This window comes from Nicotiana sylvestris, chromosome 2, assembly GCF_000393655.2.
Source record: "Nicotiana sylvestris chromosome 2, ASM39365v2, whole genome shotgun sequence".
Lineage (NCBI taxonomy): Eukaryota > Viridiplantae > Streptophyta > Magnoliopsida > Solanales > Solanaceae > Nicotiana > Nicotiana sylvestris.
Window position 1 is genome coordinate 155,239,894 of NC_091058.1, and position 27,966 is coordinate 155,267,859.

At 41.4% G+C, this 27,966-nt stretch overlaps 1 pseudogene; it reads right to left on the reverse strand.

The window, feature by feature from the left end:
• Positions 1-24,380: 24,380 nt before the first annotated feature.
• Positions 24,381-27,374, reverse strand: LOC104219475 (serine/arginine-rich splicing factor SR45a-like; annotated as a pseudogene).
• Positions 27,375-27,966: the final 592 nt, after the last annotated feature.

The window sequence follows — 27,966 nt, forward strand, 5'->3', positions numbered from 1 at the left end:
GAGACCCCACATCCGGAATTTTACCGAATCATCACAAAAGCAGTGGGATTGGTTAGCAAAAGAAAGAGGCTATTGCACCGAAATCAGCAGGTTAAAGCAACAAGTGGAAAAATTGAAATATGAACACAACGTGCAAGTTGCTACCGATCTGGGAGAGCGGAACAGGTTGATTCAAGAAAATGAAATGCTCAGAGCCCAGATCAAACAGATAAGGTTGGATGCAGATAGACAACCAAGGCGTCGATCGGACGAGCAGCTGATAAAAGGGCTAAAAGGTGAAATCAGGGAATGGCGAGATGGTTTGGAGAAATCTGAAAACATCATAGCAGAGCTCAAAGCACAGTGGGATACAAGAACGGATAAGCATCGCAGGTACCTGAATCGATTGAAAAGCGACCATGAGAAGACTGTTGCTAAGATAAAGAGAGAGATGGCTGCACTTGAGATCAAAGCAGCTAATCAGGCCAAGGATTTCCAAATTGAGAGCAGATACTGGTATGACTCAATAGCCCAGATGAAGTTGGAAGTACGACGACTGAAGCATCAGCATGTACAAGATGCTCAAGTTTTCAAGATATGCAGCGATCAGACAAAACGCCTGCTCGTAGAGAAGAAGCAAACCAGAGATAGGATCAAGGCCATTGCCCATGCCATCACCAGACGATGCCTACGATGTGAGAACATGTCCAGCGCTACCGTCCTCTCGGCAGTAATGGGTTATGTCAAGCAGACTATGCACGAGCTAGAGCAACTTGAGAGGGATCTCACGCCTAGGACCGCGGCGAGGCCGAACGACGCCCCGCGGAAACCAATTTTTAAAACCATAATGCATTCATAGGTCAAATCTGTATCTTAGCATCTTCTGCCTGTTTTTTTTCATCAGGGTGATTTTTAGTCTATTTTTTGAGTCTAGGTTTATTTTCAAAGTTTGCTTTTTCTTTTGCAAAATGTAGTTTGTAATAGACTGCTTCAATAATAAAGAGTTTGCTTCTTTCACGCTCATTTGTGTTTTCGAACTACGTAATGATCTGATTCACGTGAGCATCGTGATACGTAGGCAATCCTCATCGGATCCGATCGTATTTTCTTTTACTAAAAAAAAATAATATATAAAAGAAAAATAAATGTAAATAAAATAAAAGGAAAACAAAAGAAAAGAAGAAAAAGGGGAAATAAGAGGAAAAGTACCGGAATGACGCATGATCTCGTAGCAGACATATAGTAATCCACTTAACTGTATAGGTGCATCATGCCCAACGTGAGATTAACTATCTATTATTGGCTGCAGAATTAACCGTGCGTTTGTCATTGAGCATTTTTTTTCAGGGTTTTTGGAAAGACGGTTGGTTTGGTGAAAGTCTGGCCTCGCACTCATACTTCACGAGGTCAAGGAGAGGTGTTCAACTACCTGTTGCTAGGACCAGAAGCAGTACTCACACTTACTTCACCAGGTCAAAAGGAAGTGTGGAAATGTCTTCGGAAATTCCATTGCAAACAGTCCCCGTCTCTGAGGAGAGCTCAATCTCAGCCGTCCTCACGCCTGAATCCGCAACTGCGGAAGAAAATAGAATCCTACGGCTCCGCATGTTGGAAATGCTGGATGACTGGAACAATGGGAAAGAGCCGCCAAGTGTCGTCCCCGGATTCCCTGAATTATTCTCCAGGTCAGGTGGGACTTCTAATGTCCCCATAAATTACCCTGCTACCCCATTCGGGTACCCAGCCAACTCCGTTTTCTCCGCAGGATCACCTTCTGAGCCTCATCCCCGAATGTCGGCCACTGATGCAAGCATGAATATCTTTACTGCATCGCCTTGCCCAGCTACGGCACAGCCTGCCACATACAAGCCAAGCTTTGACTCATCCTCTTTTACATTCCAAGCACCATCGTTCTCAATGGAACCAACCAGGTTCGCTACCAACAATAATCCTCTACCGCCTCAGTGCGAACTCGCACCGGGACAGGATCAGAACCCCAGGATTGCAGAACAAAATGAGATTGCTAAGAGAATGAGAAGCCTTGAACAAAGTTTGAAGAATATGCAAGGTTTGAGCGGGCAAAAGAGCGTCTCTTACGCCGACCTGTGCATGTTCCCTCACGTGCACCTGCCGACGGGTTTCAAGACCCCCAAGTTCGAGAAATACGATGGGCACGGTGACCCCATTGCACATCTTAAGAAATACTGCAACCAATTGCGGGGAGCCGGCGGAAAAGAAGAACTGCTCATGGCATATTTTGGGGAAAGCTTAGTAGGGATAGCTTCAGAATGGTATATGGATCAGGAAATGTCCCGATGGCATATATGGGATGATCTCGCCAGAGATTTTGTAAAGCAATTCCAGTATAACATCGACATTGCGCCAGACCGAAACTCTCTGTCGAATTTGAAGAAGAAGCCTTCGGAAAGCTTTAGAGAGTACGCTATTAAATGGCGTGAACAGGCGTCGAGGGTGAAGCCCCCCATGGATGAAGTGGAAATGGTCACCACCTTTCTCCAAGCTCAAGAGTCTGACTATTTCCAAAACATGATGTCGGCCATGGGTAAGCCATTCGCAGAAGCGATCAAGATAGGAGAGATGGTAGAGAATGGGTTGAAAACGGGAAGGATTTTGAGTCAAGCAGCCATAAGGGCAACCTCTCAGGCCGTCCAAAGCGGGTCGGGAGGAACGACAAGGGGGAAGAAGAAGGAAGAAACGGCTATGGCAGCCTCTGAAGCAAGGGAGTATCGTCATCCCAGGCCCCATTTTCCGGAAAGGGCCCCACAACACTACTACCCCCACTCAAATGTGGCATATGCTCATCAACCTTATATGGTCATGAATGCCCAACCTTATAACCATCCACCACAACAAGCCAACCGAGGCCCAGCTCCACCTCCCAGAAATCAGCCTCCTTACCGCAACCACTATAACCCACAACCCCCGCAGAATAACTACCGCCCCCAGGAGCCACCTCGACGGCGGACTTTCACGCCCATCGGTGAACAATACTCTACATTGTTCCCTAAGCTAGTCCAGTTGGGTTTCTTGCAACCAATTCCCCAAACGAGGCAAAACCCGACATCTCCTTCTTACAAAGCCGGAGTCAGATGCGCCTATCATTCAGGGGCCGAAGGACATGATACAAACGACTGCTGGTCATTGAAAAGAGTGGTCGAAAATTTGATAGAGCAGGGGAAGATAGTGCTAAGGGACGAAGAGATCCCAAATGTAACTAACAATCCATTGCCCGCTCACAATAATGGGCCGCTGATCGGCATGATTTGTGAAGACAAAGAGTTCGACCCTGCCTTGAAAGCCATAATTGCCATTGTCGACACAGGGAGGAGGCCTGAAATAGACCAGAAATCAGAAAGGGGGGAGGAGGCCAAGGCTGCAGAAAGCAAGCCTGAAAAGAAGGTGGAGAAGAAAGTAGTACCAGCAAAGGGTGGAGTTCTTTACATACCGCGAGGTCAAGCCAAGAAGACGCAGAACTTCGGGATCAAAAAGACAAAACCTATGTATGTGCCAAAAGGGGCCTATGTGGTCCGGGGGACGATTCAACCACCTCGGCTGAATGAGCCAGTGGTTATCGGACGCGTGCCACAAAAGCCAATGACCAACCCGTCCACAGTGCCGTGGAATTATCAAAAGACTTTGGTAACATACAAAGGTAAGGAGGTCATGGAAGAACTTCCAGAAAATACTTTCGTTGGAGGGTACTCAAATACCCAAGAACTGAACAACGCCACACAAAGGCGCTTCCCTCCAAAGGAGCCCGTGAGTGTTGAAGAAGCGGAAGTGTTCTTCCAACAAATGAAGATGCCGGATTACGAAGTGATAGATCAGTTGCGCAAGCACCCTGAGCAGGTGTCCATGCTATCATTATTGACAAGATCGGCCGAGCATCAAAAGATCTTACTGAAGACCCTGAATGAGGCATATGTGCCGGTTGAAACCTCGGTGGAGCAATTAGAGCGGATGACAGAAAGATTCTTCGCCGTCAACCAAATCTCCTTCAGCAAGAACGATCTACCCCCGGAAGGAGCAGCACACAACAAGGCATTGCATTTAACAGTCAAATGTGAGGACTACTATGTCAAGCGGGTGATGCTGGATGGGGGATCAGGTGTTGACATTTGCCCGCTCTCCACGCTGCAAAGAATGGAAATTGAGACCGGAAGAATCCGACCCAACAACGTCTGCGTAAGAGCTTTCGATGGTATCAAGAGAGACACCATGGGAGAAATAGACCTGCTGCTGGTCATAGGACCAGTCGAATTTCGAGTCACTTTCCAAGTGATCGACATGGACACATCTTACAATTTCCTCCTTGGCAGGCCTTGGATCCATGCGGCAGGAGCCGTGCCTTCTACTCTTCACCAGATGGTGAAGTTCGAGTATGAAGACCAAGAGATCGTGGTCCATGGAGAAGATGAACATGCCATTTATCGGGACCCATCTATCCCGTATCTTGAACCAAGAGAAGGGAGCGAGCATACGGTCTATCAAGCTTTCGAGGTGGTATTGGCAGAGCAGCACGAAGAGGGAGTACCTTGCCCCCAGCCTTTCTTGTCTAACGCTTCGGTTATGGTGGCCAAAGAGATGATCCGACACGGATTTAGGCCAGGGAAGGGGCTTGGACGAACCCTTCAGGGAATGACGGAACCCATTACTTTACCAGTCATCAAGAAACCTTTTGGACTAGGTTTCAAACCTACTCCAGCAGACGAAAAATGGGCAAAGAAAAGGAGAAATGAGGGCTGGAAGTTGCCTCAACCACTGCCGGATTTACATGCGACTTTTGTCAGGCCAAGGTACACTGAAGAAGAAGAAGATGAGGTCTTCACAGTTGAGGAAATCGAGGAAATATGTGGGGCAATGAGGGAAATGCTCTACGAGGTCCACATGGTTCAACCAGGCGAAGGCACGAGCACTGCTGAGATGATGTACATGGGGCCAAACGCCAAGCTCCAAAACTGGGAGATCACGCCATTCCCAACTAGACGGAAGTCCGGGTAGACCTGTCCTGCCACCTTTCCTGTATCACAAGTTATCTCCGGGACATAACTTGAACGTTTTCTTCTTTTCAATTGTTGTTCCGAATTCCTAGTTGTAAACGTTGTTGTCTTCCAATTTTCCAAAGAAAATAAAAAAAATCATCATTGCTTTCCTATTCTTTCTTTTGTTCTGATTTTTATTAGTTTTCCTTTCATCTTCCTTTTCAGTCCTAATAATGCGGCTTTAAATATGACATGCTTGCGGACTTCACGCCCAGATCACAATGAGCTATTTAACTGCGAATTAATGAACCCAGAACCAGAATATGATGCGGAAGAGGCTTTTAGGGAGATAAACCGAGAGTTGGAATATTTCGAGAATAAACCTAAGCCAAATCTGAATGACACTGAACCGGTAAATTTAGGAACCCCGGAAGAAATCCGGGAGACCAAGATAAGCATTCACACGGACAAGAAAACGCGAGAGGCGATAATTCAACTTCTTCTTGAATTTAAAGACGTGTTTGCTTGGTCATATGATGACATGCCGGGACTAGGTGTCGATCTAGTGGTTCACAAATTGCCGATTCATCCTGATTGTCCTCCGGTTCAACAAAAGCAACGAAAGTTCAAAACCGAGGTCAGTGACAAAATTAAAGAGGAGATCACCAAGCAACTGAAAACAGGAGTGATCCGGGTAGTCCAATACACAACATGGTTGGCGAATGTGGTTCCAGTACCGAAAAAGGACGGGAAAACTCGGGTATGTGTAGATTACCGAGATCTGAACAGAGCAAGTCCTAAAGATAATTTCCCGCTGCCCAACATCCACATCCTCGTTGACAATTGCGCCAAACACGAAATACAATCTTTTGTAGATTGTTATGCCGGGTATCATCAGGTGCTGATGGATGAGAAGGACGCCGAGAAAACTGCTTTCACCACGCCTTGGGGCACCTACTGTTATCGGGTCATGCCATTTGGTCTAAAGAATGCTGGGGCTACTTACATGAGGGCCATGACCGCCATTTTCCATGACATGATGCATCAGGAAATAGAGGTGTACGTGGACGATGTGATAGTCAAGTCCAGGACGCAGGATAACCACATCCAAGACTTGAGGAAATTCTTCGAGAGGCTAAGGAAGTATGACTTGAAGCTAAATCCAGCCAAATGCGCTTTCGGAGTTCCGTCAGGTAAACTTTTGGGTTTCATCGTAAGCAGGAGAGGTATCGAGCTAGATCCGACTAAGATAAAATCTATCAAAGATCTACCTCCCCCAAGAACGAAGAAAGACGTGATGAGTCTTTTGGGCAGGCTGAACTACATCAGTCGGTTTATTGCCCAGCTGACAAGCACGTGTGAGCCCATATTCAAGTTGTTAAGAAAAGATGCGGCGATTAAGTGGACAACGGAGTGTCAAGAAGCCTTTGATAAAGTCAAAGAGTACCTTTCGAATCCCCCAGTCTTGGTCCCTCCCGAACCAGGGAGGCCACTTTTCTTGTATCTGACAGTCTTGGAGAACTCTTTTGGCTGCGTCCTCGGGCAACACGATGTGACCGGGAAAAGGGAGCAGGCGATCTACTACCTGAGCAAGAAATTCACCAGCTACGAGGCCAAATACACTCTGTTGGAAAAGACATGCTGCGCTCTCACATGGGTTGCTCAAAAGCTGAGGCATTATCTCCAAGCCCACACTACATTCCTCATAAGCAGGTTGGATCCCTTGAAATATATATTTCAGAAACCAATGCCTACTGGGAGACTGGCTAAATGGCAAATCTTGCTTACGGAGTTCGACATAGTTTATGTCACTCGCACGGCAATGAAAGCCCAGGCGTTAGCAGATCATTTGGCCGAAAACCCGGTCGATGAGGAATACCAGCCATTGGATACCTACTTTCCAGATGAAGAGGTAAACACCGTAGAAGTGATCTCAGAGGAAGCTCATGTTTGGAAGATGTTCTTTGACGGAGCCGTGAACGCCAAGGGTATAGGGATTGGGGCAATTTTGATCTCACCTGCCGGTCAGCATTATCCCGCCACAGCTAGACTTCGTTTCTTCTGCACAAATAATACAGCTGAATATGAAGCCTGCATTATGGGCATACATATGGCAATCGATCAGGATGTCAAAGACTTACTGATTATGGGAGATTCTGACCTGATCATCCGGCAAGTTCAAGGCGAATGGGAAACTCGGGATGTCAAACTTATCCCATACCGACAACATGTGGAGGACCTCAGCAAGCGCTTTACCTCAATAGAATTCAGGTATATTCCGAGGTGTCACAATGAACTGGCAGATGCACTTGCTACTCTGGCTTCTATGCTACCCTACCCGGGCGACGCCCACGTCGATCCTTTGGAAATCCAAATCAAGGAAAGACACGGTTACTGCAGTGTAATCGAGGCGGGATCAAATACGCAGCCTTGGTACCATGACATCAAGAAATTCCTGAAGACACAAGAATACCCCGAGCATGCAACTGGAGATCAAAAGAGGACCATTAGGCGACATGCAAGTGGTTTCTTTTTGAGCAGTGAATTGTTATATAAGAGGACTCCGGACCTCAATCTCTTAAGATGTGTCGATATCGAGGAAGCGAGAAAGATCATGCACGAAGTACACGCAGGTGTGTGTGGACCTCACATGAACGGGTATGTCTTGGCAAAGAAAATCCTTCGAGCAGGTTATTACTGGATGACCATGGAAAAGGATTGCTTTAGTTTCGTTCGGAAGTGTCATCAGTGTCAGGTGCACGGTAATTTGATTCATGCACCTCCCACGGAACTGCATCCCATGTCCGCACCTTGGCCATTTGTCGCTTGGGGCATGGACGTCATTGGACCAATTGAACCAAAGGCTTCGAATGGACACAGGTTTATACTGGTTGCCATCGATTACTTCACAAAATGGGTAGAGGCTGTCACTCTCAAGTCGGTCACCAAGAAAGCTGTAGTGGATTTTGTACACTCAAATCTTATCTGTCGCTTCGGTATTCCTGCGACTATCATTACAGATAATGCAGCAAACTTGAACAGTCACTTGATGGGAGATGTGTGCGAGCAATTCAAGATAACACACAGGAATTCCACTCCTTATCGGCCAAAAGCCAATGGTGCTGTGGAAGCTGCAAATAAAAACATCAAGAAGATTTTGAGGAAAACAATACAAAGTTCCCGACAGTGGCATGAGCAGTTACCTTTTGCATTATTGGGGTACCGCACTACGGTACGCACATCGGTGGGAGCGACTCCTTATCTTTTGGTTTATGGGACCGAGGCCGTAATACCGGCAGAGGTAGAGATTCCTTCACTTCGAATCATTGTCGAAGCAGAAATCGAGGACAGCGAGTGGGTTAAGACTCGACTGGAGCAATTGACGTTGATTGATGAAAAGCGGATGGCTGCAGTTTGTCACGGACAGTTATACCAACGAAGGATGGCCCGTGCTTACAACAAGAAAGTCCGACCTCGGAATTTCGAAGTAGGACAATTGGTACTGAGGCGTATTCTGCCGCATCATGAAGAAGCAAAAGGAAAGTTTGCCCCAAATTGGAAAGGCCCATACATCGTAAGGAAAATATTGCCAAGAGGAGCATTGTATTTAGGTGATATCGAAGGAAATGACCCTGACACAGCGGTGAATGCAGATGCAGTCAAGAGGTACTACGTCTAGATCATACTCCAAGTGGTCCTGACACGTTGAAAAGGGCGAAGGTGTTTATTCCCCACTACTCCCCAAACACTACCCAATTCTCTCTACCAACTTTTGAGCCGTTAAAAAAAAAAAAAAAAAACAAAACAAAACAAAACATTGATTGAGGCCTGAACTACGTTTGACTTGATTCCGAAAGGATACGTAGGCAGCCTCTCCCTGAGGTTCAGTCACACCAACAATAAAATCCCATTCACCCTGAAATTGAAACTGGGGCACGTCGAGCAGTTTAGGAGTTAGTATCATCTACCTCTCTTTACCAAGCACAAACCTTCAAATCAATTACCAAATATGATGGGGAATCAATAAGCGTCGCAAAAAAGACCATCACACTCTGAATTGAGAGAGATAAAATGAGAGAGTCTCGGCGGTGAAAACCTTCGGGCACCACGAGGCGACGGGAGTAGAGAAACCAAAATGAGAGAGCTTGTTTAGTAAAAACTCGCAAAGAGTGCTATCAAGCGATGACAGGAAGAGAAATGAGAGAGGTCAGCCAGTGAAAACCCGCAAAGGGCGCTGTTGGCCGAAAAGGAATGACGCCACCCCAAGAAGGTCTCGGCAAAGTTCCACCGGTTTTGGAATCACAGATCTGTTCTGGTTCAGGAAAACGCAAGTTCTTAGAAGGTCAGACGTCCAGTCCAAAAAGCATGTCATGTCATTGAAAGCCAGCATTATCTTCCTCAGATAAGTCTTTCTCATTCCGAAAAGGTTCCTCCTTTTCTGATTTGTTTTCTCTTTTCTTTGTTTCTTTTCGAATCCCTTTCGCATTTTAACCCCGAGTTCAGGACACACCAGAAAGGACAGGTGGCAGGTTTGTGTGCGCGGAATCCCGTCTCATGAAGGAAAACACCTCATCTCGTTGATATGATTACCCAAGCATGATGAATCATGACGTTTGATGGTGTTCCGGAGCAAAGGAAAAAGAGAGAAATCTTGAAATCTTCCCCAGCAAGTCCACCTTCGGACAAATCCCCACAGAGTCTCCCAAAAAAAAAAAAAAAAAAAAATGGAATCTCCCCAGCACATCCCAGCAAGTCCTTTTGTAAATATTCCCCAACAAGCTTACCCCAACAAACCCTGGGAAACCCGTTTTGAAACCAAAACCCAGCATACCCCATTGTACAGAATCCGCACAAAGAATCCACTTTGTAAATATTTCCCCCACATAGCTTCCTCTTGTACAAGTTCCCACAGAACACCTCCAATAAAATCCCCGTTGAGAACCTTCAATCAAAACGGGACAAAAAGAAAAAAAAGAGGCCTTACGAGGCAAATCATCACAGAATCCGGAAATACAAGCCTGAGCAGTCTAAAGGTTTCGCCATTCAATTCGAATCAATGGCGGGACTTCGCAACAGAAGTAAAGACGCAACGAAGCAATTGGGAACGATCAAGGTCACCAAACCGACCGTCATTTTCGAACTAACAATTGTTCTTTGTCTGAGAAATTGAAACAGGTGTTAATCCAAGACAGCCGTGCAAGAAGCAGGTGTTGCCCAAAGAAGAAGGTACACGGGTACCAGAAACATTTTGGCAATAAGGAATTCACTCAAAAGGTAAGTTCCCGCAAAACTCCCTTCTATCTTCTATTAAAACAAGAAAACTCAAAAATTGATCGGGTAGTATTCTCGAGCTTTATCCCCAGCCAATCAGCATTAGGGTTTTAAACCTTAAACTGAACTTTTCCTTTCAGCCAGCATTAGAGTTTTAAACTCTAAACTGAGCTTTTCCATGCAATCAGCATTAGGGTTTTAAACCCTAAACTGAATTTTCTTTTAGTCAGCATTAGGGTTTTAAAACCTTAAACTGAACTTTTCCTTTCAGCCAGCATTAGAGTTTTTAACTCTAAACTGAGCTTTTCCATGCAATCAGCATTAGGGTTTTAAACCCTAAACTGAATTTTCTTTTAATCAGCGTTAGGGTTTTTAACCCTAAACTGAATTTTCCTTTCAGCCAGCATTAGACTTTTAAACTCTAAACTGAGCTTTTCCATGCAATCAGCATTAGGGTTTTAAACCCTAAACTGAATTTTCTTTTAATCAGCGTTAGGGTTTTTAACCCTAAACTGAATTTTCCTTTCAGCCAGCATTAGAGTTTTAAACTCTAAACTGAGCTTTTCCATGCAATCAGCATTAGGGTTTTAAACCCTAAACTGAATTTTCTTTTAGTCAGCATTAGGGTTTTAAACCTTAAACTGAACTTTTCCTTTTAGCCAGCATTAGAGTTTTAAACTCTAAACTGAGCTTTTCCATGCAATCAGCATTAGGGTTTTAAACCCTAAACTGAATTTTCTTTTAATCAGCGTTAGGGTTTTAAACCCTAAACTGAATTTTCCTTTCAGCCAGCATTAGAGTTTTAAACTCTAAACTGAGCTTTTCCATGCAATCAGCATTAGGGTTTTAAACCCTAAACTGAATTTTCTTTTAATCAGCGTTAGGGTTTTAAACCCTAAACTGAATTTTCCTTTCAGCCAGCATTAGAGTTTTAAACTCTAAACTGAGCTTTTCCATGCAATCAGCATTAGGGTTTTAAACCCTAAACTGAATTTTCTTTTAATCAGCGTTAGGGTTTTAAACCCTAAACTGAATTTTCCTTTCAGCCAGCATTAGAGTTTTAAACTCTAAACTGAGTTTTTCCATGCAATCAGCATTAGGGTTTTAAACCCTAAACTGAATTTTCTTTTCAGCCAACATTAGAGTTTTAAACTCTAAACTGAGCTTTTCCATGCAATCAGCATTAGGGTTTTAAACCCTAAACTGAATTTTCTTTTTAGTCAGCATTAGGGTTTTTAAACCCTAAGCTGAACTTTTTCTTCCAGCCAGCATTAGGGTTTTGAACCCTAAACTGAATTCTTCCTTTGTTCGGCATTAGGGTTTTAAACCCCAAACCGAACCTCTCCCCAGCTAGCCGGTGTTAGGACTCCAACCCTGAACTGAGCATGCATATCCTCTTTCATCAATTTTATGAACTTCCTGGTGAATAATTAACGAAATTTTCCTAGTGAAACTGGGGCAGAAAATTTCGTTCGTTTGTTTGTTTTCTCCCGCAGGTCTGACCTCGAGCCACATGGATCGAAATGACCCACGAGATAAATCCCAGTTCGGAATCAAAAGAAGAAAAAGACAAAAGAAGATGTCCCGAGATATCAGAGTAAAGGAAAAGCAGATCGACTCCTACATTTGACTAAGGTCCCGAACTCTGCCAGTCACATTTTATTCGGTATCCCGGAGATTAAACCAGTCGCCGCAACTCGCAAGCATCAAGATTCAGATCAGAGTCTACAAGCAGAATCAGCTAAGACCCAAGATCAAGTCGTGAAAGAATCATAGATAGGAATCTTGTAACTAGCAGTTGACATACGTATAAGTAGTTAGTTCAGTTTCTAATTTTCGTTTGGTTGTAATAAGGCGGCCAGTAACGTAGCAGTGACAACAGCAGCAGCAGTAGCAGCAAGCATTGCAATCCCATGGTAGTCCCAGCTACCAAAACTTCCCGAACTACATTGACCTGATTCCTGTTTAGCCCAGGATATGTAGGAAATCTTTGAAGCAAGATTCGGTCAGATCTTTCAAAAATGCTTCATACGGAGTGGTCTATAGGCAAAAATCGCTCATACACGCTCACTTTATCTTTGCACGAAAACCCTTCGTGTTTCCAAACAAAGAGGGGCAGCTGTGAGCACGTGATTTTTGTTTTTCGCACGACAATCGCTCCAAAAAGAAATAAAAACAAATATAATTGGCCCTGCTGTACAATTTCGGATTTCTGTGCAGCACTTTGTTGATTTATTTGTGACCTTAGCCCATTTTTATTTATTTACTTTATTAAAATAAAAATCAAAAAATATATGTGTCCTGCATAATTCAAACCGTAATCCGGTCGTTAAATAGAAAATCATGAATAGGCATTTTCGTCCGTGATTTTATTTGGTTTGACTTTACCTGTTTTGAAATACTTTAGTGTGTGTGCAAATAATTGTATTGAGTGTGTATTTAATTTTAAATTTTGATTTTTTGGCTTAGTTTTGTTTTGAAATAAATCAGAAATAAATAAATAAAAAAAAATAAAAAAAAAATAAATATATAAATAAAAATAGACCCCTTCCCTTCCGGACTTGGGCCAATTTTAACAAAATTGGCCCAAACAAACAGCCCAAAATCCAAGCCTGCCCGGTCCAACACCACCTGATGCCTGGGACGTCCAAACGGCGTCGTTTGAGTCGTGCCTGATCTGGGCCGTTGATCTCAGAGTGATCAACGGCCAAGATCAATTCCCCATAACCCACCAATAAACCCGACCCGTCTCACCCGGACCGACCCCAACCCTCAACACCTGAAACGACACCGTTTCACTTAAGACCCTCAGATCCAAACCGTAGATCTAGATTGATCTAACGGTTGAGATCAACCCACCCACTAACTATATAAGCCTAGATCCTTACCCTACCCCCCCTATCCAATACCCCAGCCTCGTCGTCTTCACCCAAACCCACAAACCCTAGAGCCGCCCCTGTACTCTTCACCATGAAGACCGGCGGCATGAACGCCGGTGGCTTAGCCCTGAACACCATAGAACCCCCATGCCATCCTGAACCCAAATCTACCAACCCCATGGTTCGAATCACCCCCAGGTCCTCGAATCTTCATTTGAAGATTCGAGTCAAAACTCGATCTAACCCAACCAACCCCAGTTTCATACCAGACACTCCCCAGACCCTCCTCGTGACCAAACCATACTTGGTTTGGTCCGAATCTAACCAGGGAAACACGAATCCCAGATCTAAGTTTTTGAACTCTAGTTTTCCCTGTGCATGTTCCGTCACTGGTTCAACCGAAGAGATTAAGGTCTAATGGACTTTAATCAAAGTGTTTCTCATCTGAGAAACACTTCGTTTAAAGTCCGTTCAGCCTTAAGAAAGGCCTGACCAAGTCCGAGTTAAGGTTTTGATCTTTTGCGGTTTAAGGTGAGTTTCTTTCTTTTCTTAGTTGTTTTGGTTCGTTTGATTGTTGTAAGGGTCTGTTCGTTTTCTGTCCTTGACTTCTATCAACTGTGCTTCAACCGCTTTGCCTTAAACCTCCGTGTTTGTCTAAATCCCCCCTCTCCTATTCTGATAAGGCAAGTGTAATGTTTGTGTTTCGAGTTTGGACTGACTAGTTAACTCCTCGAGTGCATTTCTGTTTAGTCAGTATAACTCAAACCATGTATCGATATTGTTTAAATGCTTGATTTGTTGGCTACGATTGTGTATGTTAATGCTAATATAGTCGAGTCGACATGAGTCGTCAATTAGTTTCAACTGTCCGAACAATAACAAATCAACTTACTTCTGCTAAGCATGTGTTGGGTCAATTAAGAACCAGTTTTTGTTTACTTATAGCTTGTTTGAATTGATCAGTAATGTAAAAAGGATTATTTTGTTTAAAGTTCTGAAATGGAGGGCATGTGCACTTGGCACAGCATGTGCATTGGTGCACCTCATGTGCCTTGTGCACAGCCTGTTTTCTCCTGCATAAAAGGGCTTTCAATTTTTAAATTGGTTTGACAGCATATGCTGTCAGATATATTCTGTTGCCCACACCCTACTTTAGTTTCAGAAATAATAAACATCACAAAAGGTAAGCATGCCAAGAGAATATGATGGGAACTTTCTAATACTTAAGTAGCTAAGTGGAACTGAAAAAGGGCAGCACATGGGAGGGGTTATTTGATTAATCCAACAGGCTGATAAAGGGCTGAGGTTGAGGCTTATAAAAGGAGGATGGACATACACCAAAAAAAAGGAAAAGAGACACACACACTGTGAAGATAGAAAGAAAAGAGAGAGTTGACAAGAATAGAAAGAGAGCAAGAAAGAGAGAAAACAGACTAAGAAATCAGAAATTTGGTCTTGTTTGTCTGAAGTTCATTTATTGTCAATACGTTAGGCAGTGTTCTTTCTTCAATCGAGATTATTGTTAGTGTTCTGCTGCATTGGTATATTCCGGAATTGGACTGTCTGGAGTATCGCACTGTGTGCTGTTTCATCGAGTTGTTCTCCTTCAACTCTAGTTCCATCTCGCAACAGAATCCTTTCTGTTGTGCTGTTCTGATTGTTGCTGCTATCTTGCTCGCTATTGCTGCTGCATTTTGTCCTGCTGCTACTGTTAATTCTGCCTTTTGGCTGCTGCTGATTCCCATCTTATTCTCCTTCTCCTTTGCACTTTCAGCATTTTCAGGTACACATTTCAAGTCCCATATTGATGTAATTGGAACAGTTTGAAAGCATGAAATGAAAAAGGTTGAAGAAGTTCAAGCATTTGCTGTAATATTCATAGTACATTAACAGGCCTTGTGGAAATTGATTTAGCTTATGTTTCAATAGTTCAAAAGAGTATACTGATAGCCGACTGAGTTTCACCCCTTTGTATTTGAGCTCGACAATTGTCTGTTAGTATAAGTATGCATATTTCGACTTTACACAATACTGTTTTCTGTTTCATTTAGTTTTTTTTTTAAGACTAGCCCATATAAGTTTGGTTAAGCTCAATACAAGAAATGCTCGGATTAAACGTTGTATTTCGCTAACTCGTATATGATAAATTAAAGCATTTTACTTCGCCAGTTATCCTTTAACCCAGTTCAAATAAGTTCAGTTAAGTTCAAATTAAGAAATGTTCGGATTAAGTATTGCATTTCATCTATCTCATATGTAATCTTTTATTCGACCAAATCATTTTCGTAAAAGGCATGGCGTCCTTTACTTTAAAAGTAATCAATCAAAATTGACAGGAGTTTGGTTTAAGCTGAAGTATATACTTCAATTAGCACACACACTTTCCTTTCTTCTATCTCTGGAAATAAAAATAATAGAAATGTAGTCACTGTAGGATACCCTTCTAAAAATAATAAGACAAGCCTCGCCAAACAAAAAAAAAACAATTGCGGGGCCCTCAACAACTGACGATAATTATTTAGAATTCAAGATAGGCCATTTAATAAATTTCATGGCCTTCTACAAAGATAATAACGCGTTAGACTCTGTTGGCACGGTTTAATTAAATCACATTCTTAAATTCGGGTGCACATTGATGTGACCCAAATCCAAATCTCAACGAAGTCCAAATGTGTCGACAATCACGGGTGCATTGATTGTGACGTGGTTCGAGACGCATTTTCACGACGTTGCAATTCTGTAAAAATAAGTGATAATGATAAAAGCGGTTTAAACTTAATAAAAGCACGTAAGTCATAACATGTATTTAAATCAGATATTTAGCCATTATAACAATTTAAGCGACCGTGCTAGAACCACGGGATTCGAGGGTGCCTAACACCTTCCCTCGGGTCAACAGAATTCCTTACTTAGAATTTCTGGTTCGCAGACTTCACTTGGAAAAGTCGAAAATTTCCTCGATTTGGGATTCAAGATAAACCGGTGACTTGGGACACCAAAAGCCAAACCTTTCCCAAGTGGCGACTCTGAATTAAATAAATAATCCCATTTCGAATATTGTCACTTAAATTGGAAAAACTCCCTCGCGCATTTAACCCTTCGGGGCGGGCGCGCAAAAAGGAGGTGTGACAGCTCTGGCGACTCTGCCTTGAACTGAGCATTGTCAGTTAGTCAGCATTAGGGCTCCAACCCTGAATTGAACTCTTTCCATTTAGCTAGCATTAGGGCTCCAACCCTGAACTGAGCATTGTCTGTTAGTCAGCATTAGGGCTCTAACCCTAAACTGAACTTTTTGCCATTTAGTCAGCATCCGGGCTCCAACCCTAAACTGAACTCTTTCCATTTAGTCAGCATCAGGGCTCCAACCCTGAACTGAACTCTTTCCATTTAGCCAGCATTAGGGCTCCAACCCTGAACTGAGCATTGTCTGTTAGTCAGCATTGGGGTTCCAACCCTGAAGTGAACTTTTCCATTTAGTCAGCATCAGGGCTCCAACCCTGAACTGAACTCTTTCCATTCAGCCAGCATTAGGGCTCCAACCCTGAACTGAGCATTTTTCTGTTAGCCATCATTAGGGTTCCAGCCCTAAACTGAGAATTTTTACCTTGTGGCAATATTAGGGATCCAATCCCGGAGTTGGCATTTTGTAGACTGAAATTTTCCAATCCCTTCATCAATTCCATAAACTTCCCGGCAATTAACTCACGAAAATTTCCTAGTGAAACTGGGGCAGAAAATTTCGTTCGTTTGTTTCTCCCCGCAGGTCTGACCTCGAGGCGCATGGATCAAGATGAGCCACGAGATGAGTCTCGACCCAGAATAAAGAACAGAAGAAAAAGACAAAAAAAGGAGATGTTCCGAGATACTTGGAAAAACGAAGGACGGATCGCCCCAAGATTCGATCAATGTCCCGAGTTCTACCTATCCCCTCTCACTCAATATCGCAGAAATAAACAGGCGCCTATAACTTGCAAGCATCAGGATTCGGATCGAAGTCTATAAGCAGAATCAGCTAAGACCCAAGATCAAGTTGCAAAAGAATCATAGATAGGAATCTTGTAACTAGTAGTTGACAAGCATAAGTAATTAGTTCAGTTTCAATTTTCCTTTGGTTGTAATAAGGCGGTCAGTAAAGCAACTGTGGCAACAGCGACAACAGTAACAGCAAGCATTGCAATCCCATGGTAGTCCCAGCAACCAAAGTTTCCCGAACTACATTGACCTGATTCCTGTTTAGCCCAGGATATGTAGGAAATCTTTGAAGCGAAGATTCGGTCAAATCTTTCAAAAATGTGCTTCACGCGGAGTGTTCCAATAGGCAAAAATTGCTCATATACGCTCACTTTATCTTTTCACGAAAACTCTTCATGTTTCCGAACAAAGAGGGGCAGCTGTGAGCACGTGATTTTTGTTTTCGCGACAATCACTCCAAAAGAAACAAAAATAATAGCAATTGGTCTTGCTGTACAGTTTTTTTTGGATTTTTACGTGGCATTTTTGTTAGTTATTTTGTGATCTTGTCCATTTTTATTTTATCAAACACAAAAATGTGTGTCGTGTGTAGTTGAACCATAATCCAGTTATTAAAAGAAAAATCACAAAATATGCATCTTTTGCCCTTTTTTTGCCTTGGTTTGATTTTACCTATTTTTAATATTTTAATATGTGTGTAATAATTGCTTTAAGTGTTAATTAATGAGGTTTAATTTTGTTTAATTAGGGTTTTGTGTTTTAAAATCAGAAATGAAAGAAAAGGGTGAAATTTGGTTTAAAATAGATTTGGGCTGGTTTCCTATTTAAAAATCTGAGGCCCAAAAAAGCAGCCCAAGCAACCGGTCCAGCAGACCCATCTCCAGGTCTCCAAACGACGTAGTTTGACACCAAAACTACGTCGTTTCAGGGGGCAACCCATCTCAGCCGTTCAAGCCACCCTGATCTAACGGCCCTCATCATATCCCCCGTACCCACATACAAACCCGACCCGTTCAACCCCGAACCAACCCGACCCCAATACTAAACCAAACGACACCGTTTGGATTAACCCTTGAATCCAGGCCGTTGATCTCGAGTGATCTAATGGCCAAGACCCAACCATTCACCCCGTATAAAAGCCTCCATATCATACCCTGCCCCCTATCCAAGACCCCCTGCCCTTAGGTCGTCTCCTTCACAGGCCCAAACCCTCGGAACCCTAGAGCCGCCCCCCTTTCCCCTCACCAAGAACACGGCGGCAAGGACACCGGTGACCACCACCTTAACACCATAGGACCGCCTCACCACCCTGAACATAGATTTGTTGTCCTTTTGCCTCGAATCAAACCCTAGGTTCTCGAATCTTCATTTGAAGATTCGAGTAAAACTCGATCTACACCAAACCACCCCAGGTTCATACCGGGCACTCCCCTGATCTCCCTCGTGACCACACCATGCTTGGTTTGGTCCGAATCTAACCAGGGAAACACAAATAACAAATCTTCCCCTTAGGAACCCTAGGAACCCTGAGCCAATCTGTGTCCGTTTGAACTAAATGATTAGGGTCTAATGGACCTTAATCGAAGTGTTCTCAGTAGAGAACACTTCGATTAAAGTCCGTTCAACCCCAAGAAAGGTCGATTCAAATCCGAGCTAAGGCTTTCTGATTTTTCAAGGCTCTAAGGTAATTTTTGTTTTCTTTTTCTTTATGAGTTCATCTTGTCTGTTGTAATTGAATGTCTGTTCATATGTCCAAATGTTTTGTTTAATTTATGTTTTGAATTTTTGTCGATTGTGTTGTCCACCTTGCCCGGACCTCTGTGTTTAGTCAAGTTTCTCTTCATTTATTGATCGTATGTATGTGTGTAAGCTGTACAATCAATTGAATTTAAATTTGGTTGATTAATTAGCCCCGGTACAACCTTGTTCAGTCAGTACAATTTGAATCACACGTTGATACTGTCAGATTTCTGATCATTGGCTTCGATTATATGTGTTACAACTAGTATAGTCGAGTCGATATACGTCGCCAATTAGTTTAGCTTGGAATGATAATAATCTGATTCATGTTATGGTTTTTGTGTGAGGTTCTGTCTGAATCCAACTGGGAACTAAGTATAGCTATTTGTGGATTTGAATCAGAAACATTTATAGTTTAGTTTGTGGGTTTCAGTTCAGCTTGAGTTCTGAATTGATAGCATGTGCACTATAGTGCTTTAATAATTAGAGCAAATGGGACAGCATGGGCTGTCAGGCCACCTTCAGGCTGCCCATACCTTGGTTTTAATTTAAATAAGATGATAAAGGGCTGTCAGGGAATCTCATGGGAAGGGTTCTACTTTTAAAAGATGAGTGGAAAAACAGCAGAAAAGAGGGGGTTCTGATGTGTTTAACAGGCTGTAAATGGCCTAATGCTAGGCTATAAATAGAGAGACCATACGGACAAAGAGAGGACACAGACACATACACAGAGAGAGACCACAAAAAACAGGCATATACATACACACAGGGAGAGGCATATATACAGGAGACAGTTAGAGAAAACACACAGATAGATAGAGGGGGAGAGATAGAAATCACACAGACAAAATCAGAAACTGTTCTTCCCATTGTTTGTCTTGATTTCACTTGTTTCGACCTGTTTTAATCAATACTGATCTTTCCAAGTCCCAACTGAGTTTACTGGTTGTGTGTTTCATTGGTTTATTTCTGGATTTGGTCTGTCTGGAGTTCTGATTCTACTCCACTGCTTGCTGCTGTCATTTTGCTACTTTTTCCATCGGCTATAGTTGCATCTTGCACTGGAACTTGTTCTGCTGCTATTTATCTGTTACTGTTGTTGTTCGTTTACACTACTGCTCTACTGACTCTCCTGCTTCTTCATTGTAAGCATTTCCCGGGTACACATTTCGAGTCCCACATTGGTGTAACTGATGTAACAATGAAAAGCATGAATTGAAAGATCTGAAGGAATTATAATCATCTGCTGTTTTACTTACAGCTTTTTATAAATGTTGTTAAGTTATGTAAATTTTAGTTTGTAGTTCAATAGAGAATACATTAGTAAGTTTGTACTTAATTGAAGCTTATGCTGATCTAAAACCGCGATATGTGATTCGTTTAGTGGTATACAGGATGTAACTATAATTCATGGAATATGCAACCATTTAGTATGATTGTTAATTCAAACTCGTTCTTCAGCATGCTTTGAATATGTAGGGTGGACGGCTTTTAAATTTCGCCAAATACAATACAGTTTTAGATTCTCGAGTTTCAACTTCATTAGGCAGTTTATAGGACGAGTTTTGAATACCATTAGTAGCATCCTTTAATAAGGAATTCTATTAATCCTGTTTAAATGAGTTAATTTAAATTTAGCTTAAGGAGTGTTTGGAGTAAGTGTAATATTTCATCAATCTCGTATGTAATTCCTTTTATCAAATTAAAAGCATGTTCCATGAGGTACAGCATTCTTCACCTTGTAAATAATTAATCATATAACTAATAAGAGGTCGGGATTAGCTAAGCATGCAATTTAATTAGCATACATTTTCTTTCTTCTATTTTTAGAGACGAACATAATAGAAATGTAGTCACTGTAGGTTTATCCTTTCAATCAATGAGACGAGCCTCGCTAAATAAAAAAATGCAAATTGCGGGGCCCTCAATAATTGATCACAATAAATACTCAGAATTTTGGAACGACTGTTTAATGAATTTCACTGTCTTCCCCAAAGATAATAACGCGTTTAGACTCTTTAAGGCGCGACTTAATTAAATTACATTCTTAAATTCGGGTGCGCATTTATGTGACCCAAATTCAAATCTCAACGAAGTCGAAATGTGTTAACAACTACGGGTGCATTGATTGTGACGTGGTTCGAGATGCATTTTCACTACGTTGCAATTCTATAAAAATAAATGATAATAATAAAAGCGGTTTTAAATTCAATAAAAGCACATAAGTCACAACATGTATTTAAATCAGATATTTAGTCATTATAACAATTTAAGCGACCGTGCTAGAACCACGGGATTCGAGGGTGCCTAACACCTTCCCTCGGGTCAACAGAATTCCTTACTTAGAATTTCTGGTTCGCAGACTTCATTTGGAAAAGTCGAAAATTTCCTCGATTTGGGATTCAAGATAAACCGGTGACTTGGGACACCAAAAGCCAAACCTTTCCCAAGTGGCGATTCTGAATTGAATAAATAATCTCATTTCGAATATTGTCACTTAAATTGGAAAAACTCCCTCGCGCATTTATCCCTTCGGGGCCGGACGCGCAAAAAGGTGGTGTGACACAAAGTCAAGGGTATTTTTCTCTGCCAATTGCCAACCCCACCAAATGAATACCAACTCCAACAACCTATCCATTCAAGCCTCAACTACCTTTGACAAATACTTGGGATTCCCTATATTCTATAAAAGGCACGTCGACAATGATTTCTAATTTATCATTGATAACATGCACTCCAAAATGGCTGGTTGAAAAACTAACCTTCTAAACATAACTGAGAGAACTACCTTAGTAAAAACCTCCCTAAACAACATTACTAGCCATGTCATGCAATTCATCAATCTTCCTTCAAAAAAACAAAAGAAATTGATAAAATACAAAGGAATTTTATCTGGGGAACAACACCAAATAGGAAGAAAATGCACCTAGTAGACTAGGAAACTATCACCAAGCCTAAGATCCAGGGAGGCTGGGAATACAAAGGGCAGAGATGAAGAACAAAGCTATCTATTCGGGTCTTGCCTGGAGGCTCTTTCATAACACCTCTTCCCTTAGGAAACAAACTTTGATTTCCAAGCACTGCAACTGGAGACACCCACTCCCTTCCCTCCCCCTCCCCCCCCCCCCCAAAAAAAAGAAGCAAAATCCTCCACTTGGCAGTGCATTCTCAAAGGTTGGGAAATATTTACACAAGCCAGGAGATTGGTGATACACAAAGGGAATAGAGTCAGCTTCATCAATGACTCCTGGATCCAAACCATCCATCAATTAGGTCCATGATAGAAGATCTCCTCACTCAAGTTGACCTGTCGACCAAAATTTCTACCATTTACAACAATGGGGTTTGGGGTACCTCCCCCATCTCTCTGAACATCCCTCCAAACATCATAAACATCCTCTTAACCACCTTTATTCCACTCAATCCCATAAAGGAAGATAAAATGATATGGGGAAGCACAAGTAATGGCCTCTTCAGCAGCAAATCTACGTATATCCTCATTGCCAACATGGCCTTCTAGAAGGGGAAAGGGTATAGCAACAACTACTTGTGGATCAGGAAACTGAAGGGCCCCAATAAGATCAAAACATTCATATGGCTCTTTTACCATAAAAGGCTTCCCACAGGGGCATATCTCCACAATATTGGGGTTCATTGCAACCCAATGTACTGTTTTTGCAATGATGCTCTCAAAACCTCTGCCTACATCTTCTTTGATTGCCCTAATATGAAATCATTCTGGCAACAATTAACCTCAAAGAGTATCACTACAACACAAAACCAACACTCCACATTCACTCGCAGGGCCTGGGCTACCACATGGTCAACTCTCAAAAGAAAGCCATTAAACAACATCCTTAGTTGGGAAGATCTATTCCCCTTTAGCTTCTGGAAGATCTGGATTACCAGGAATAATAACCTCTTCAACAATAAAAAAAAATGTGATCCCTACTTTTATTGTTTTGGCAAAGGCAACTAAGTATATCACTATCTCAGCAAACAAACCACCCACAAAAGAAAAAGTCATCTGGATCAAATGGACTCCCCCCATCAAGAGGACATTATAAGTTCAACACTGATGGGGCAGCCATTGGGAATCCTGGTAAGGGAAGTGTGGGAGCAATTTTCAGGAACACTAGCGGAAACTGGGTTCTGGGTTTCATGGGAAGCCTACACCACACCACAAATACACAAGCCGAACTCCTTGCTGTTCTAAAGGGATTGAAGATTGCTGATCAAAGAAAACTCATACCACTTGAAATCAACACATACTCGACTGAGGTAATAAGAATGCTTAACTCGGGTAACTATGTATTTGACTCAATCATTTTTGAATGCAGGTCAATCATTCTAAGACTAGGAGACGCACAACTACAGGGAGACGAACAAAGTAGCTAACCTGATGGCAAAGGAAGGTGCAAGCAAAGATTTTTTTAGGTAACACGTAACGATATTCTAGGTAGTAAAAAATAATAGGTACTCACTAAAATAATAAACACTACATTATGATAAAAAGGCGGGGCCCTTTTATGTAGACTTCTCGGGATGGTCAATTCAATGAAGGTGTGTATATCTAGTTAGAGTATCTTGTTTGGTATGCTCAACAATCAGTTCACCTTCTATTGAATCTTGATTTGATGGTCCAGACCTCTTGGAAGATTATATGAAAATCCTCATCTCTGAGTCCTTTGTGGAAAACCATTCATATAAGTCTAATACTCCTAACAGATACATTTTAGATCTAAGAGCTCCTTTCTCTTTCATTTTATGTAGTTCATAGAGAAGTGTTGAACGTCCAACTAGAAAGAAGGAACTCGGTCTAAAGTCTGAAGTTAGGTTCTTGCAGTTCAAACTTGAAATTTGAAGAGGCGATTAAATGTAAAAACTTTTTGTAAACTCAAGCTATTCTTTAAGTAGCGGGTGCTAAAACTGACTATTATGCAATTGCCCCGGACATTGCTTGTTTAATGATGTGCCCAACATGGAAGAAGATTTACTTCGAGACTGGAGACACACATATCTGCTTACAATTTTCTTTGATAACGATAGTATCCGAATTTGAACCCTCCATAATTCACTTCCATTGGGCGTCACATATCTTCTACCTATAAATACAAATTCTAAATCGACCTATAGAACGTTGCCCTATAATGGGCATTTCATAGCGTTTAGAGACCAAGCACTTTAGAGATCAACAAATACCCCTGAGAACAGGAAAAGATGTTCACGAATCTTTGAAGAAATCCTCAAGGAATCCGGAAGAAGAGAAACAAAGCAAATACTACAAAAGAGCTAGCCAAAATCATCTCCTGAGTCCAAAAAGAGAGTTGTGGTATACTCATTACAGGACCATAAGAAAGTTGTGGTATACTAATTCCAGGACCATACTACGTTCCGTTCGTGCAAAACTACAAGAATTCCCTCTTGGTCATTGCAAGCATCATAACACGGCCTACAAATCATTTATTCAAGCAAAATGATAATTTCATCTTGAAAAAAAAGGCAAACTAAGATATAAGATGACAAGAATCGAAAATTTCATCAGACCATAATTCCAGCATCAGCACTAGAACTAAATTTCCCACGGTTTGTGATTTCATATTGTTCAGTTTGCAAACAAAGGTAAAAGTTAAAAGTTAGCTCTACATCAGCACAATGAACAAACACACCAAACATTCATTCATTAATAGCATAATACTTCTTCCCACTCTAGACACACCAAAATACAAAGATCTTCGGTAGCAGTTTTCCCTTGCATCTAGGAATTCATAGGACTTGATAAACTCCTATCTTGGACCACGAGCATAGCCTCTTTCATAAGGAGAATACGACCTAGAACGCTCCCTTCTTGACCTTCCCCCATAAGGTGAGCGCCTAGGAGAATAATCCCGTCTGCTTCTATATGGTGAATGCCTTGGAGATCTTCGGTACCCATAGTCCTCACGGTCTCTATATCTACCACGGTCACCACGACCTTTGAACAAAGCAACCAATAGTTAAGAACTTTTGCAATTACTAAATATGCAATACAAACTTATACAAAAATAGGAACACTCACCTTCACCCCTTGCGTTCTTAAGCCCGAGATAGTGACCAGGTGTAGGAGTCCTTGCACGTTTCCTTCGAGACTGGAAAATATATAATGTTTCAATATGGGAAATCTGAACAAAATGCACATTTACATCCAAAAGAAATAGGATATATCTAGACCAAACAATGTAGTCCTTGTTGTAATAAAGAATGAACACAACATTCTCTCATCTGGGCAACGAAATCAGATTCATTTACTTTCCCTTCCATACTTGGTAAAGAGGTGGCACAAGCACATGACAATACTATCTTAGTTGTGAAATAGAGCAGGTTAGTTATTTAAACATGTTTTACCACAGGAAGAAAAGATGGAAGATAGAAACCAATGTCAGGTATGCGATACCATAAAAGCTTGATTAGATTGTTGATAATGACCGTTGATTAGTTGAGAGTTGAAAGTATTTCCCGAGGTAATGCCAAGTATGCGATAGCATAAAAGCCTGTTTAGATTGTTGATAATGACCGTTGATTAGTTGAGAGTTGAAAGTATTTGCTGAGGTTGTATAGTTGTTGGGCAATATAGTTGCTAAGTTTAGTTGATCAGATGCATGTGAAAAGCTGTTTTAGCAGGCCATTGATCAAGCTGAGTGAATATAATGTTGCAAGGGAAGAACTGGTCATCTTTGATTGCTGCCAACAAAACTGACGCAATGTCTTCTGAATATAACCAGAAAGCCTCCAAGTTAAGAAAACAGATATGCAATCAAATAGGAAGCACATAGTTCACCACTCAGTGTACAAGTAACTAACCTTTTCCACTGTTATGTAACGGCCTTCAAGAACTGACTGATTCAGGTGTTTAATGCAGCGATTAGCATCTTCAAGAGAATCCATCGTTATAAAAGCAAAACCACGAGAAATCCGAGAACGTGGTTCCACGACAAGAAAAACTGATTTCACCTAGAAAAAAAATTGTAAAAGCAATTGAAGAAATTGATAACGGTACAATGGTAAGCTATTCTGATCAAAATGCCACCGAAGATCAATCTGTTGGTGTACATATTGACGAGACCCTACTCACGGATAACACAATACTCCTGGTTTTGGAGGGAAAAAATCTTTCCGTGTGCCAGGAAGCGCTGGAGGAGAGGGAACTGGATAAGGAATAAGAAAATAATTGGCGATACACATACTAATAATAACCAACCTTTCCCTCCTTTGAGAAATGTTCCTCCAGGTCCCTTTCCGTCACCCTTGTAGATAAACCAGTCACATAAAGTGTGTTTCCAGGATTAGAAACTTCTCCCCTGAATAAGTCATCCAGGATAACATAAGTAGCTTCAAAACAAGCCATCAACACACACTAAGTTCCAGGTAATATGCACGTATCTCTACAATAAGAAATACTAAGTCAGAGTAGAGCTAAAGTTCCAACAGACCTTCCACGACTTCTTGACCTTGATCTGGACCTGGATCTTCCCCTTGGCCTCGAATATGATCCAGGTGGGGATCTAGACCTTGACTTTTCTTCCCAAGGAGAAGGAGAGCGCGAATACCTATTCCATAAACAGATAAATGGAAAAAAAGTTAAAACAACATATTAAAAGGATACTTCAAATAATGGAGTGTCTTTTTTTGCATGTAAGACTTTCATACAAATCATAAAGAAATCTTCAATGGAGCCATCTTTTGCATTAAAACATTAATGTTGCTTGCTTTATACTCCAAGAAATTGCAGGTCTTCCGACACAGTTCCTTTGTGTGATTTTAGGCTATCTTGTCCCCTTTTAAAACCTTCACTCATATGCTTTCGCACCTACAAACCGGTGCAACTTTAGGTCAACCATTCTCACAGTTTAAACTCTATGTGTCCTACTTGCACCTTCTGCTATACGTGATTATGTTTAATCTTGTATTACTGCACATTCATCTTAACATTCACATTTCTACGATATTCTATAATGTCAATTGGCACTAATCTGAATGTCTATTTTCTTAGTCAAAATTGAAACCATAATCATCCAAAAGCTTATTCAAATGGTCTCAACTACATATATTCCTCCTATATATCACATAACCAAATAGATCTACCTCTCACTAGAGTCATAGACAAGTAAACATCAAACATCATATCAAAAACCCTAGCGTACAACAAATAAATGCAAGTACCAATTTGTAAGAGCAAGATGCTTCAACATAAAAATCAAAAGACATATGGGGAATTGGTAACAGAAACAAAGCCTAACCTTTTGCGAGGAGAATCAGCCTGCAAAGAATCAAACATATGTTCAATTAGTTGAATTGGCAACAATAATCAGAGAAAAATGGATTATTGCAATCTCTGTCTAAAACACACAAAAACACATGCTGATACATGCAGGAAGACGAATCGCAGGTAGGACGAGAGAGAGCTCTTACCATTTCCCAGGAGACGAGAAAACCCTAAATCGCCAAAAGGGGGAGAAAGGGAAAGCGATGTAATGTGGCAATTATACTTCAGACTCGTGCCATATAAGTACAAGAAAATTGGGTGAACACCTTAAATTACATTTATACCCCAAGGCTTTTGCAAAAATTACATTTATCGGGTAAGCCTTTGCCTACCCCTTTTATGTTTTGAGAGGAGCACAAGTAAAAACTTCGTCCACAAATTGCCATAGTTTTTTCATAAGGGAATCTCACGAAAATGTCCCAATAAGTCAAGTTTATCAACCTTTAACTATTAATTATAAATTTATCAAAACTAGTTAAATATATATAAAAATTAAAAACCTACAAAAATAAGGTTTTTTCTCTCCAAGAATCACACACAAAAATCTCCTTTCATATTTTCAAATGTGATTAGCAACATTAGATACAAGACGAAAAGGAAATTTCATGAATGAGGTAGCAAATAAAGTGATAAAATACAAAGAAATATATATACAAGATCTCAAAAATCTAAGCAAAAAGGGATTTTTTTTTCAATGGGTATGGTTGAGATTCATTGAAAATATATAGATGAGTCAATATACAAAATTTGAGGATGATTGGAAGTATTTTGGACTGATTTGATATCAAAATTCGTAGTTAAAATCGAGTTCAAAAAAGTT